Raw genomic sequence first — 14,929 nt, forward strand, 5'->3', positions numbered from 1 at the left:
TAAGAAAATTAAGAAGCGGCGCGAAACGATGGAGATGACACCGTCGTGGGTGATAATTTACTTTTCGACACATATAAAACAAAATATGCTATTCGTCTCACTCACCCCTCATAACAGGCCATGGAGTTGCATATCCATCAGCGTTAGGGAGTCATATTGAATGGGAAATTACGCTTGCACCCGTCTTCCAAATTACTTATCATGTAAATAATATTTTACAGCCAATTATAAATTAAAAAACATTCAAATGGAATACGAAACAATTTCTGACCCCGAACTCGCGAGGTCAACTGCTGGTTATTACAACGGTGGAAAAAGTTACCTTTACGAGCATATACATTATTTTAGAACAATCCCATTCAAAGAATCGGACACGGTTATCAATGAAAATATAAATGTACCACGACGTAGCATTAGAGGTATCGCAATACTCTTCACTAAAAATGAGTAATGCAGAATTTAATAGTGAACTTTTCTTTAACCCATCCATTGAATCTGTGTCTGTAATGATTGAAGGCATTGCAATAAAGTGTACGCTCAGAAGATGATACCAAGACAATTTTGGCGAGAGGCGCGACGTATTTTGCTGAAGATAAAGATTGGTGTGAAATTGATATAGATGAAGGTGATTATTTGAAGAATAAATTCTGTCTGTTTATCGATCTGCGTAGTTTTAAAGATATTGAGTTGCATGGAAATGGTTTAAAGTAATGAACACAAAGGACGGAATTCAACTTGAAATTCTGAAGAAAGACACCTCATCTAGGGTTGGCGATGAGCATTCACGATGACAATATATTTGCCCACATTTATGTTATCAGTGATGCCCTAGTCTCTATTGAAAATAGTAGATTAAAGTCTTTACAATTTTAAACCATGACCATGACCCGTCCGTCCTATCGGCCATGTTTCTGCCAGCCATTCGCCCGTGTCTGGATTGTATAGCTGCACACGTTTGATATCATTTGGCGCCATCATGATTTTACTACGCTTTTCACTACGGATTTCTCCAGCCTTTTTCCGTACAAACTGTACAAACTGTGCCGGCTCGGGCTCCTTCCCAGTTTCAAACAGATCTTTATAATCTTCAAGTTCAAATGTTTTCTAACACAAACATCTTTCACCCCTTTATTTTTTTTCGTCTCGGAAACGGGAGTTCGAAAAGCATACACTTTCGAGCGTATGCCGACAAAATCAAGAATAGGTTCACCATTCAACTCATCTTTAAATTTACCTATCACTTTTTTATTAATCTTCGGAAAGTTGGGGGCCACCATGGCCCCACTCATCCCACTAGTATCATATATAGACTTCTCACCATTCTTTTCCACATCTTCCCGAACTATATCATTGAAAGTGCTGACGCGTGAGCCGTCCGGGGAGGCGTTCGGGATCGGCACACTGTAAACAAAACTGTCAGTATCCATGTAGGCTAATCGTATTCCAGGGAACTTGACCCGAAAGTAATTGTAATGCGTCTCATACATAAGCAGCTTAGAAAGTTCCAGTACTGCGGCGCCGATGAAAACTGGTTTACATATCTATGCTCATCCGTTTTCAGTTCCAGTAGGGCACTGTCGCAGGAATCACCATCCTCTTCGGAAGTTATGAAAGTTATATGTTTCATCTTTGGATTATACTTCTGAATCTTTTTACGTCCACTATCCGTACCGTTCCAGTCCGAAACAATTTAAAGTCTCTGTACTTTCGAACATCTTCTATTGTCTTACCGAACATTGCATTATTCATCAGCTTATAGAAATTCTTTTCGAAATCTGTCCTCCCCTTTGCCCTCATTTTAGTGTTAAAGTCAATATATTTCGCGAGACATGGAGCTTCATCGAAAGCAAGCACCCGATAAATCTTTTTCAATCTCATTCCCATCCGAAGATAGAATTCCAGCAACTTGTAGTGTAAGACATAGGACTCTCTATCCATCACACTTGTAATCAGTCGACCGCCCTGCCTCGGAAATTCATAGTGATGTGGTGCTAATGGCAAATCGCTGTGTTCTTCATGTAATTCGACCGGATATTCTAAGTCTACTTCTAGAAAACTTGGTGGAAAGGTGGAACCGGGTCCCCACCCTCCCAAGCCTGCTCCGCATTCTAACCACTCTTCCTTCGTCATCCAATGAAGTCCGCCCGTAGGCATTGCCTGACTCATTGCCCAGCCGTAGAGATTGTTTGCATCGAGATATTTTATTTCGGTCACCGGCTTCTCTGGATCGTAATTCCCCCAGCCCGCCCCTTCGGCGACGTAAGCAGGATGATTTGTCTGTAAGTAATGAATATTACACTGGCTGATGCCGCCTCGAATTCCCCTCTGTACGAAATTCATCTGCTGTCAGCATCTTGAATGAGCCCAAATTTATTACCCGTGTAAAGTAACATAGCATCCCATGTCAAGCCGGCGCTGACATATAGTGGGCTGGATCTAACTTGTACGCTTCTAACATGTTCTAAAATGTGTCGCGGAAATTTTCGAATATATTTGCAAGAAGTAGAACGTCAGTCTCACAATAGAATTCCATATAATCTTTAATCGTCTTACATACCACTTCATCCCACACCTTCAATGCATGCTCATAATCAGATTCTGAAATCCCCTCTTCCGTCAATTCGCTATAAAATTCCCCTCTCTCCGGGAGCTGGTTCTCTCCAAGTCTGTCAACCGAGTCTAAATATTCGTAGGGGAAGAAACCTTTCGCCCTTTGAATGTCCGGGTACGAAAGTGGGGCCGCCGTCCACCCATCCTCCGGCACAGTTTTTGCCAACTTCGCCAATGACCCCATCATCAACTGAGCACTGTCCATAAACTTTATAGAAAAGAAACGTTTCTTTATCTCCTCCCCCCTCCAGCGACAACAATTGAGGCGTGAAAAATAAATGTTTTCGAGAGACCCATAATTCCACCATTGCCCGTCTTAGCTATGATTTTCGGCTCTGGTCCCCTCCGGCGTCAGCATCTATTTCATGTAATTCTTTCAAATAAAAGAACCATCGTATCCCTTGAGGTTGTGAAAGTATATAGGAATGGTTCTCGACGGTCGACATCCCTCGCAATAAAAAGTCGTTCCGTCCCTCGCTACTCGGTATCCGGCGGGCTCTCCACATGCAATACAGTCTGGATCGTTGTAATTAGAAGGATCTTTCATAGCCACAATTTTCCAATAATACGATTTCGAATAATACTCGGCCCTTTTCTTCATATCTTTTAGAAATTCTGTAACACAGGAGAGCCCCTGTGAATGTTCTTTTACCATAAACAGTGGGCCGGCCCGTTCCGAAGGCGCCAACCCCCGTTCCACCATAACATACGAAAGACAAATTGGAATGTGCCGGCCAGTGCCCCGCTCAATAATTGCTTCAGTATCTGCATAGACGACGTAGGGGGCGGGGACCTTCTTCCGATGTCCTTCGAATTGACACACTTCCTTAGGAAAAACTGGCTGGGCGTCGTCTGTTCCACAGTACACCTGATGTATTTCTAATTCTTCTGTTGACTTAAAACCTCTTTTACAAACCGGGCAAATACACTTACTTCTGTGCTTATTCTTACGATTAGTATTAGAATATAAGGCGATTTAACGCAGTAATTGGAACGAAGTGGCCGCCGCCGTCTTCGTCAACTATCAGTAAGATATTTGCTACTTGATCCGTTCCAACAGGGGCTCCACCACTATATAACTGTATTATACCAGATGGATCGGGATCATTTCATAGATCTGAAATACTTGAAGTTTGACCCCTGGATTTTGCTGCTCGAAGCGCTTGAATATAGTCTTATCAGCGGGCGTGGGAAATGGTATTCCACCCCAACAGTAGTCGGCCATAAATTTGTCGTACGTCTTCCAGTTTTTTCTAGTCTGACCACATTTCTTTTCACGAAACGCGGGATCAGTTAACTTTAGACTTGCTACGACGGCGTACTGGAAGCAGTTCTCGCTACCGAAAGGAAGAATAAGATCACTCACACAATGCTTTTTTTAACCATTCAGGTAGTTGAATCGAGCCAGCCCCGAGTAAAACTTCTACTAGAATTACTTCGAAATTAAGTATCTCCTCGAGAACGAGACCAGAACCCTCAACATTTTCAATTGTTTCAAGCATATGGTCGTAGCGATCTATTAATTGTTGTTTCACATCCGATCCTCTTGTGTATGTATCTTTTAATTTAACAGGCAATGTACGATTTTGTGTATTACCAGTTTTCGGATCCGATAATTTGACTTCCATTTCAGTATAAACTGAGTACATCTTTCGGGCCCCTTTGACCATACCTTCAATATCCACCAGCTCCCTGATATCCTTGACTCGCTTGACTTCAGGAAATTCTTTTAGTAAAACTGCTCCCTTGAATGCTGTACGTAATCGACGGGCCATAATAATCTTTATGATATATACTATGATAAAATTTTCTTAAAAGAAAATATTTATTCTAATTCATCAAAATCCACTATAATATTTTTGGCAGCATTTATTTGTTTATATATCTCGCCTAATCTTTCTAAGTCGACTAGTTCTTCCGCATCTTGAATTTCTGGTTTATTAGGCACAGCACAAAATATTAATCTCTCAACAGTGAAAGAAAGGGCACGCTTATTTAAGCGCGGTTTAAATGCTAAGAATTCTATCTTACTACCTTTCCTGATATTACGAGGTACAATAGCAGGATTTTCTCGGACTGGCAATGGGCTCACTGCTTTAAAACCACAGTCAATTCTTGAACCATATCAATACATGTAGCGAAATCGTGATTTCTCCCTCTTTTAAATCGAAATTTAAAATACGCCACGCCCTCGCTCCCTCGCTTCTGATACACTTTAGATGGATTGTAAAATCCAGTCTTGGAGTGAGCGGCCAGGCTTGCAGCATAACTTTTAGCAGTGCTTGCATCGAAACTTTCACCTAAGGTACGGAATATTATTAAATCGGTAAACTTTTGAAGACTCGGTTGCCAACGGACACACATTTCATCGCATGTAGCTGGATCTTTGGATCCATATTTAGGTCCGATGTTGAAAACTACTTCTAGCTCACTGTCTATGTATATGAAAGGATCTACCAAAGATTCACCAAATATGAGTTTGCCGTCACTGATTCGAATTCCCCCTTCTCCCGTTTCAAGTATTTTTATTGCATCTGAAATAGAAAGGATTGCCATTGTCTTTCGTATATATCTTACGAAAAATAATTTAAAACATTTTTTCTATGATATAGTATCCCAAAATGTCATACATATTCATAAATGGACCAACTGGAAGTGGTAAGAGTTACGATGCAGTAAATTTGGCTGCGTCTCACGTACCAGAATTTGACACTAGTTTTTCTAGCAACATTGCTGACTTTTATAATGGGCGCAACGTTTCGATTGCCGATTTTCAGAACAGTTTATAGAACATACTCTTAGTTTACAATGTCAGGCTGGGCTCCCTTCAGAACAATACATTATTTGTGACTCTTCCATAATTCAACATCTAACTTTTTCTAGAATCCGGGGCGTTTCCACGGAGTGGGAAGAAAAAAAGATTGTTTCTAGAGCATTTGACCATTTACCCAGTTTCATTATCATATTCAAAGATATGCCTTGGGATTATTGCAGGCGGAATGTGTTGACTCGAGCCAGGTCGTACGAAATAGCCGCCTTAGAAGAACTAGAAGAGATTCACAACAAGTTCAAACAGACTTTCTTAGAAATTTGCCACGACTACAGACTTCCATGTTTGGTAATTCGGAACGCTCTTACCCCCCTCGTTCTCAAGAATATACTTAATCCAACAATTGATACTGAGACAGTCGGGCCAGTAGAATATCCACGAGCTTTTGACTTTGGAATTGCATGGGGCAGCCCTTCGGCACGCGATAGCGGCAGCCAAGGATTTTTAATAGACGGTTTCAAGGAGGAGGAACTTGAAAAAGCGTACTTCCACCTGGTCAAGAACAACTAGAACAACCTCGAGTCTCACTCAAGAACCTACACAAACTTCTTAACGCTTGTGAATCTGTGTGTGCTTATAATGCTTCGTTTGACCTACGAGCACTTGACATTATGAAACCCTACGGTTCTGTAAACACCGGACTTTGAAGTTACTTGTCTATGGCTCATGTCAGTTGTGTACATTATACTTCAACCAGAACTTATAGATAAAGCTGAAAAAGGGGGACTCGAAAGAACGGACTATGGCAACATGAGAAGTCGTTTTGAAGATCTTGCAAACTTAATATGTGCCCCTTCGGACGCGGAGGAACCGAGGGGGGGGTACCACCTCATCCACATACGGCCGAAAAAGATGCAGTAAGTGAACATTACTTACGACAGTACATGATAAATACTTGGCCAGGTGGGGGGTGGAAGTGGGGTGGTAAACTGACACTTTCGGCTTTCAAGAAATTAAGACTTTTTCCATGGTACTTATTGAATAACTTTCGTAAATACTTACGTTAGTACTTACGTAGTACTTGACAAGTACCATGGAACAGGAACTTACGTAGTACTTACGTTAGTACTTGACAAGTACCATGGACAGGAACTTACGAAGTTCTAATAACATTTTCCTCCGGCTCCCAACTATTGAAACTTTCTGGATAACCTTTCCATTTTATCAGATAATATTTCTTTCCTCTATTTTTTTCGTCTTCAAAATTCGTTCTACTCTGTACAGCTCGTCGCGTTCCGAAACGGCGCTCTGAAGTTCATCAGAATAGAAAGTGCCGAGTATTTCCTCTCCATTCAGATCTTTTATTTTGTAAACTGGTGGCGTTCCCAAGCCAGCTGCGTACACAACTTTTGAAACTACGAAAATCTCCTCTGTCCAATTTGGTAAATATCCTTTCTTGAAAGTGGTCTTGTATTTTGTAATTCGGACCCGTTCTCCCGGCTTGAATTCAGGGTCAACTCCCCCGGCTGCCAACTCAGGACCGAATAGTGTATAAAATGCCTGCCAATCGTTCTCCTCTGTTACGTCCCTGGGTTTCATTTTGATACTTCCGTGAACAGTGTTGTTGTAATTCTCAAGAAGTTCTGGTAGAATAGAAAGCCATTCACGTGTCTGTCTGTATGTAAAGTATTTCCACATCATCGTCTTGAGGGTTCGATTAAAACGTTCAACGACGCTAGCTTTTTTATCACTGTAGGTGTGAAACCAGTGAATTCCCACCTCCTCCAACCACCCCTGCATTTTTCGGTTCGTAAATTCCCGCCCCTCATCTGTCTGAAGTTTGTCGGGCCTTCTCCCGGATTTCTTAATCACGTCTTGTAGCGCCTGTAACGTATCATCAGCCGTTTTTGACTGTATCGGCCTGGCCCATGCATATTTGCTGAGCACATCGATTACTGTTAGCATGTATCGAATGTTACGATTCTCTTTTGCGAATGGGGGAGGGAATTCCACAAGATCCGCTTGCCATTGAGAGTCTATCGATGTTACAAAAACGCGCGCCGCCGCCCGTAGCACGAAACGGTACCGGTTTATGTAGATTATAAGTTAGCTGAGTTTTTAACCAGTCCTGTACCTCTTTCTTAGTAATTTTTAACCCGCTGGCCCGTGCTGCGTCATACAATTTTTGTACACCTCCAAAACCAGTTTTCGGGTTGTAATATAATTCTCTAAGAGTACCTTCGGCTTCCATAATTGCTATATTATACGAAAAATTTTATGTCGTACGGATGCCGTAAATGAAATACTAGTTTACTGAATGGCCTACTTTTCAATTGTCTGACCAGGTCCGTGGCCTCCCGTTCTGACACCTCCATTCCATATTCTTTAATAATAGTTGTTGTCTGTCTTGCTCGGTGTGTAAAATAGTACTAACATCTGTATGTTTTCCCTAAATGGTTTACTAATACTAGTATATTGTTGAGTCAGAACCCAGACAGATAGTCCGTCGTGTCTTGCGCTGAAACCAAGTTTGACTAAAACGTCACTGCGCTTCTTCATATCTTTGGACGCGGCGCAGTCGTCGAGTACTATTAAAGTGTTTGTACCGGCCCATTCGTTCCGTACGAAGGCTAGTGTATCATCCACAGCATCGAGTCCGACTGGAAACACAAACACATTGTCATCGGTGAAAATGAATCTTTTATTATACGTTTTATTGTTCATGAATGTTGGACAAATGAAAACTATATATTCGAATTTTCCTAGGTACGGACCGGTGAGGAGATCCATTACATATTCCGTTTTGCCAGAATTTGTCGGTCCAGTTACAATCATGTTGAATGGTACAGTTGCATACATCGGATCTATATACTGTACATTAATGTAATGAATATTGCTAAAGATAACAAACCAATTTTACCATATTCATGAATAGGGTCTGCGCCGGTCACTGCTGCTGCCCGTTCCGAAGCGTTCCGAAGGGCCTTCGGGGACCGAGTCGTGTCATTGTGAGGTGACACTCCGGGCTCGTCCTGCCACTTCACAGGATCCTCCCTCCCTTCCATCTCGTGTACAGCACTTTCTCGAACTTCCGTGTTTATATCACCGTTCACCCGAAGGACATAGATTCTGTAGCGTATTGCAATTCATTATTATAACCTGAGATCGCCGGGCCCGAAAGAATGACCATCTCAGACGGTAAGAGAAGTAAATTGGGCGAGACTGCCATATCAATTTGACACCAGTATTCATTATTGTGTCTTGATATCGCCTATAACTGATTACTTTGTCGGTATTACGAATTTCATCTTCGAGGAGAACGCCAAATTCTTTTCTTACTTGCACTGCACTGCCAGTATCGCCCACAATGGTACTGCGAATATTTGCTTGTGCGCCGAGTATGCAATATACGTAGGCTTCAAGGCTTTCATTGAGGCGAGCGAGACCGGCCTTTGTTAGTCCCGAGTCTCCTGTCAGAGGAATGAAACTATTATATTGTCCCTCCGATCCATCATTTCGGAAGAAATAGTAGTGTGGTCTGTCTTTGTCGGGCAGTACATGTTTTTTCTTTCCAAAAATTGTATGTGTATAGAAAACGCCTCCGTCGGCGGAGAGGAAAAGTCCCGTCCGTTGTATATCGCTTTTGGCTGTCTAACGGGCCCACGATTAGTGTAATATTCATATCCATAACCAAGACCCTTATTTTGACCTTTTCGATAACGAAAGTCGGACTTCGTTGGGCTTATATTTCCAAATTCTGTACATAGAAGTTCATATTGGACGAGATTGTACGGATTGTCGCCCGCTTTGAAGGTGGGGGTATCGTCTGGAAGTGCAACGCCCATTTCGTGAAGGATACGACGTATTGTAAAGTATACATGGAAACGGCAGAATGATCGTATTTGGGGCGGAAATTTCTTATCAAAGAGATGGGCGAATGATATACCACAACCAGTAGTGCTGCACCATACGGCGAAATTTAATTGCTGGTCCCAGTATTTTTCATGTTTGGACTGCCCAACCAGACATTACTTTCTTTAGCTGTTCGATGAGTGATTACGTTATCTTTAAATATATACCGAGGATGAAAGTAAATTTCTGTCGGCGTTACATATATTTCTAAGTCCATGAGAATAGGTTTTATTCCCCCGTCCGGTTTGGAAGGGGGGTATCAGCATGCTGTACTGTCGGTACGCTCGTCTTATTCAATTGAAAAGCAACTGGGAATAAGTCTGTACTCATGATTTGTGTTCTATATACAGATAGATTTAAATGGAGGAGAATTTTCCATACTTCGGAATCCCTGTCGGAATCATACTAACATTCCAGACCATGTTAATATTATATTTCGGATTCAGGTTTAAACGAATTTTTTATTTTTTACTAAGAATAGATAATATACTGCAAACAATGGAGAATTTAATAAAGACATCGGCAGCGGTAAATACACGTTCCGAAGGGGCACTACCAACCGCAGCGTCGGACAATAATCGATCCATAATAGAGACGAAACGTGAAAAAATACTCTGTGTCATCGCAAGTGGTCAAAGCAAGTTATTTTTTGGTAAGGAGATTTCAATTGCTGACGTAGAAAAATGGGGAGATGAAACGGTGAATAAAGCATTTAAAGTCTATGAAGCGAAATACAGTTCTCTTATAAGTGATAATATCACTCAAAGTTTCATAGATCTAGGAGCCCGTGCAATAATCAGGTAGTTCCAATCGATGATCGAGATAACTATGCCACTGATCTTAAAAAGGATTTTATTCTAAACAGTGAAATAAAACGATTATCAGGACGGATAGCGTACACGTGGGGCCCCATACTTGCTCTAGTTTCCACCGGTTTAATTACGGGTAAACATTTAAATTTTAAAAAAATCGGGTTTAATATAGTACCTGAAATAAATGGATTCAACTTCGCCGACTCAGCAAACGGCTCCGCCAGGGACTCCGTCAGAAGCCCCGCCGACGGAACCCACACCGGAAACGACTCCGTCAGGGACGACTTCCCGACTCCGACACAGCGCAACATAGAGAAAGTGACGTTACCGCCGAAGCATCCAGGGAGAGTTGCTGCGGGCAAGCGACTAGCGGAATGGAACAGGCAAAACAAGGAGAAGAAACGCCAAGCAATGGTGGGGAATGATAGCGATGCGGTAGCGGCAGACCTACCGCCTACAATGAAAGAACAGTGTGATAGCTCACGCGATAGCTCACGCGATAGCTGGTATAATAAATGTTATCTTGTTTTAGGAATTGTGGGAGTTTCATTGACTGCATTAGGGCTATATTGGGGGCGTGCTCGGCATATTTGTCCCGTTCGGAAAGATCCTCCCCAAAATAAGAAAGCGGAAAAAACAGAGCCAGTAGCGGCTCCGGGGGCCAGCTCCTCTACATTGTATGAGATGGATTAACTCCCCATATTTTTATTTTTATTTTTTATTTTATATACTAGTCAGCAATCATGGATATTAAAACAGTTGTAAACACAATGTACGATGGAATTGTAATCGCAGGACTTGCGATGGGATATCTTATGATCTCCAGCAAATTTCTGAAAATAGAGGTTGGCGATCCAAGTCGACCAAATTTAACTCGATTGGCAAAATTAGGCGGTGCGACTGCTGCTGCGGTTGCGACCAAAGATCTCCTTGAACAGAAAAATATTATTCCTGCAGAACCTTATACTTCGTAATGGGCACCTTCGAATAATAATAATATTCATCGAACATTATACTTAGTAATATATACATACAACGTACAACGATGATCATTTGGATTGAAAGTCAAACAGGTGAACCAGTCACTGTTAATTTTTACCCTTGCATTGACACGACACAGTTTACGAAGATAAGACTGCTAGAGTGCGGACTATATAATTCATGGCATAACATAACATCGACGAATAATGTAATAAAATATCAAGAAGGTGACCAACCGAAGAAGACTAAATCAATACGTCCAGGTAACTACAATATCGATACGTTAAACAAAGCAATCGGGTTGAAGCAAAAATTAATTTTGAAAAACATCTGCCGACAAACCATGTTTATCTAACTTTGGCTAAAGATATTAAAGTCTATTTCAATGCCACAGGTAGCTTCGCCAACGTCGTCGGCTTTTCAGATAAACCTGAGAACAACCCAGTTATAAAAAGTACTATGAGTCCGAAGAAAGTGGATTTCTTAACAGTCACTAAATATATAGTTCATTCAGATGTAGTCGATGTTACTGGAAATTATGTTTCATTTGGTTCGGGTGCCTCCGGAGGATACATACAGGGGAAAGTATCGAACTGTTTACAAATACTTCCATCCGGGATACGAGAGAAATAAGTGAAAAGGTTACTTACGATTTTAAAACGGAGCAATTTCTATGCCATTGAGAAAAGGGGGAGATTACATGAATTCAATGCGTATCTGGATAACAGATCAGGATGGGAACATGATCGATTTCAATAACTGGCCAATTAGCTTTTGTATTGAATTGCTGTAGTCGTTCGAAGCGGGCCCCTACCGGTGTAACATAAACCATCCCACGACCAATCCTCCAGCAATATAGATCATCTCATATTTCTTTGCTCAGGACTGGGTTGATAATAATCTGAGAATTGAACTGCCCCTTCGGAACGGCTTTGCACCGCTTCTGCTTCTTCCAGGATTTCTGCATCTGTATCTCTTAACTCAGCTGCAGCATGTGCGTCCTTTGCTTGATTTTCTCTTTCCCAGTCAGCCTGTAGTAATCTTTTTTCTGACCAGACGTTGCGATCATGTTCAAATTTTTCTAATGCTTTATCATGTCGGACTTTCTCTTCATAAGAGCTCACCATTACCAGAAAGCTTTTGTCCGATAATATTTCCTCCTGTGAATGCCGTTGCATTTAATACAGCACCGAGAACTGTCATTCCTATAGCTGAAGCCATGATTGTGTATATTACAAGGTATTATTTTAATTTCACTGTATATAGGTCCCTACGGAGTATGTCTGATCCAAGTGGCTTCGGTCTAGGTACAATTCGTATGCAAAATCTTGAGCTTGAAGATCTGAGTGATGTTAAAGTTAACAATAATACTAAGATGGCTGCTAATCATAATAAGGATTACGTCCTTCGTTATAAAGACCGCGAAAAATATTTCGTTTTAGCCAATGCCGCGGCGCCACCCCACGAACATGCTGTAGAATTTTCCGAACTTAAAGACATTGATGAAACTGTAATTGACGCCACAAAGGCTTCGAATGATTCTACTCCTTTTGCTCTGACATGGGATTCAGCTAGTCAGAAATTCATGCCTTATAATGTGCCGCGTAACATCTTAGATATATTGGATAGTGAAATTGCAGGAGGTGTTGCTGAACCACCAGGAACTCCGAATGTGATTTATTTTGATAGCAATGTAACAAATACAAGTTGCTAGATTTTCGTAGTTGGCTTACTCCTACGAATCCATACATTGCACTTCTTGGTATACCGATTCACCTTAAAATTAGTCCTCTTAATACAATAATGAAGGCAGATAATACACTAAGAAGGTGGATAAACGAGGGGGAGAATTATTGCTCGTATACAGCTAGCGGAGTTCCAGTTAGATTATTTTGGGACACAACTTTAAAGAAACTGGGTCTTAAAAGTGTCGGTGATGAGGCAGCTGAATTAACTTTACAGACTGTAAATCAACAGATGACTGATAATATGAAAATACTTCAACATGGTACAGTTCTCATTAGATGTGTAAAGTTAGCTACTGGAGATGAATTTGACGATTTGGTTGGATATTATGCTATGAAAACAGATAACAGAACAACTTGTGATATTATCATAAGTATGATAAAGATCGGGGAGGGGAAATGAGTATTGAATGTTTTGTTGGCGGAATAGAATAGAGAACGACTTAGGAACTACATTTGTACGTAAAGATAAAAGAGTGAACACTTTAGATATCAGTACCATTCATCTGAAACGACTCATTTTGTTTGAAGTAATGGTCTTTCGTCATATTTTAAGTTCAGAGGAAATTACTAAAATTTTATCTATCGGGTGAACAAGTTAACTAGAGTCGTTCAGAAAAAATTCTGCAGAAACCTATCGGAACGATTTCTGAAAACTGTAGAATGACAGACATTGAACATGACATCACAAGTTACTAAGCAACATTCGAAGTCCAGTATTGCGAAAGCGGTATTGCGAAATTCCCTACTGGAAAGTTCCTGCTGCGTCCTGATAGGGTATTGCGCAACAGTGTTCCGGTAGGGGAAAAATCTCGTTCCGACGACTCCAACATAGTGAAAATGGACCAGCCAGCAGATAAAATTCACATCCAGAAACGAGACCCGCACCTTCGGAACTGTTCCGATACGGTTGAAGAGCAGACCGGCTCCGGTACGGCTCAGTCAGAATCTATCTAACAAATGAGAGAGAGAATAGAATGTCGTTCTGTTTTGCTCAGTGGGGGAGTCATAGCTAGTGTATTGCGCAAGTTCCATTTGGAATGTGAATGACTCAGCAGGGAATTCCCCGCTTGTACAGGACAATGAACTGCTGCGCGTGCGTGAGTTCGTATATAGGTCAGGGTCGCACTTTAGTTACATGGATGGTTAAATTTTCCTTCGCTTCATGTAGATAAATGAATAAAATGGGTGTAAAATTCTATTTTATCATGGAAAGGAATATTATATTACTACTCAAGGATAATGTAACAGTTACTAGTAATTTGCATCACCTTTTAAAAATCAATTCTGTACGAACGCTGTATACGTTTACATGAAAGTAACGGTGTCAAGAAATAAAAGTCAATAAAACAAAAGGCAGTGTAACAAGTATTTTTCCTCGTATGGCGAGAGTTTTGTGTTAGAAATTCAATAAAATTTATGCTCATGCCATAAGGAACTTCCCAGATATTTACAGAAGTACTGTGGGTATGCGCCACACCACGAGAAATAGACGTCTATGGCAAACGGTTGGAGGGGGTTATGATTATGAACATAAAAAAAAACCCACAAAAACAAACATACAAACGAATTTACAATATATCAACAATTCGCCATCATACAAAACTGATACACATGTATTATTAATTTATTTAATGCAAAAAACAATACCTCTGAGAGAGGTATTTTACCATAGACCCTCGAGAGTCTATGATTTTACTGACCATAATCCGAAAAACATGTTCTTATAAAGTATTCAAAAACACAAACACAACAGATTATTGAAAGACGAAGAACTTATAACACGCCATACACACATTTACAAGCTTCAGGAAGCTTTAATACACACTGCACAAGTACATCAAAAGCAGTTGTTATTGCACGTGTATAGAAGAGCACGTTTCGACCTGGAAACAATAATCGGATTTCAAATTGATCATAACCATGCGAGTTGCAGTATGACTTGGTTTCGCCTATCAAAATGTATATAAACTTCGGGGAGTGCATTTGTGCATCACTTTTTGCAGATTTCCCAGCTCCCACTTCGCAGTTATCGAAATCACTGCAGTGTCACTGCCATGCCATGGTGCATACGGTGACCGATATGGTGTCGAATACGT

General features: G+C 40.9%; 2 protein-coding genes across 3 annotated transcripts in view; both read left to right on the forward strand.

Moving 5' to 3' along the window:
- LOC139123539 (tripartite motif-containing protein 2-like) overlaps positions 1 to 14,929 on the forward strand; it is a 160,667-nt gene that overhangs the window by 139,418 nt on the left and 6,320 nt on the right. The window lies entirely within an intron of this gene.
- Positions 1 to 14,929, forward strand: part of LOC139123540 (guanine deaminase-like) — a 53,872-nt gene that overhangs the window by 27,322 nt on the left and 11,621 nt on the right. The gene's annotated exons all lie outside the window — the stretch shown is intronic.

This window comes from Ptychodera flava, assembly GCF_041260155.1.
Source record: "Ptychodera flava strain L36383 chromosome 23 unlocalized genomic scaffold, AS_Pfla_20210202 Scaffold_23__1_contigs__length_28996876_pilon, whole genome shotgun sequence".
Lineage (NCBI taxonomy): Eukaryota > Metazoa > Hemichordata > Enteropneusta > Ptychoderidae > Ptychodera > Ptychodera flava.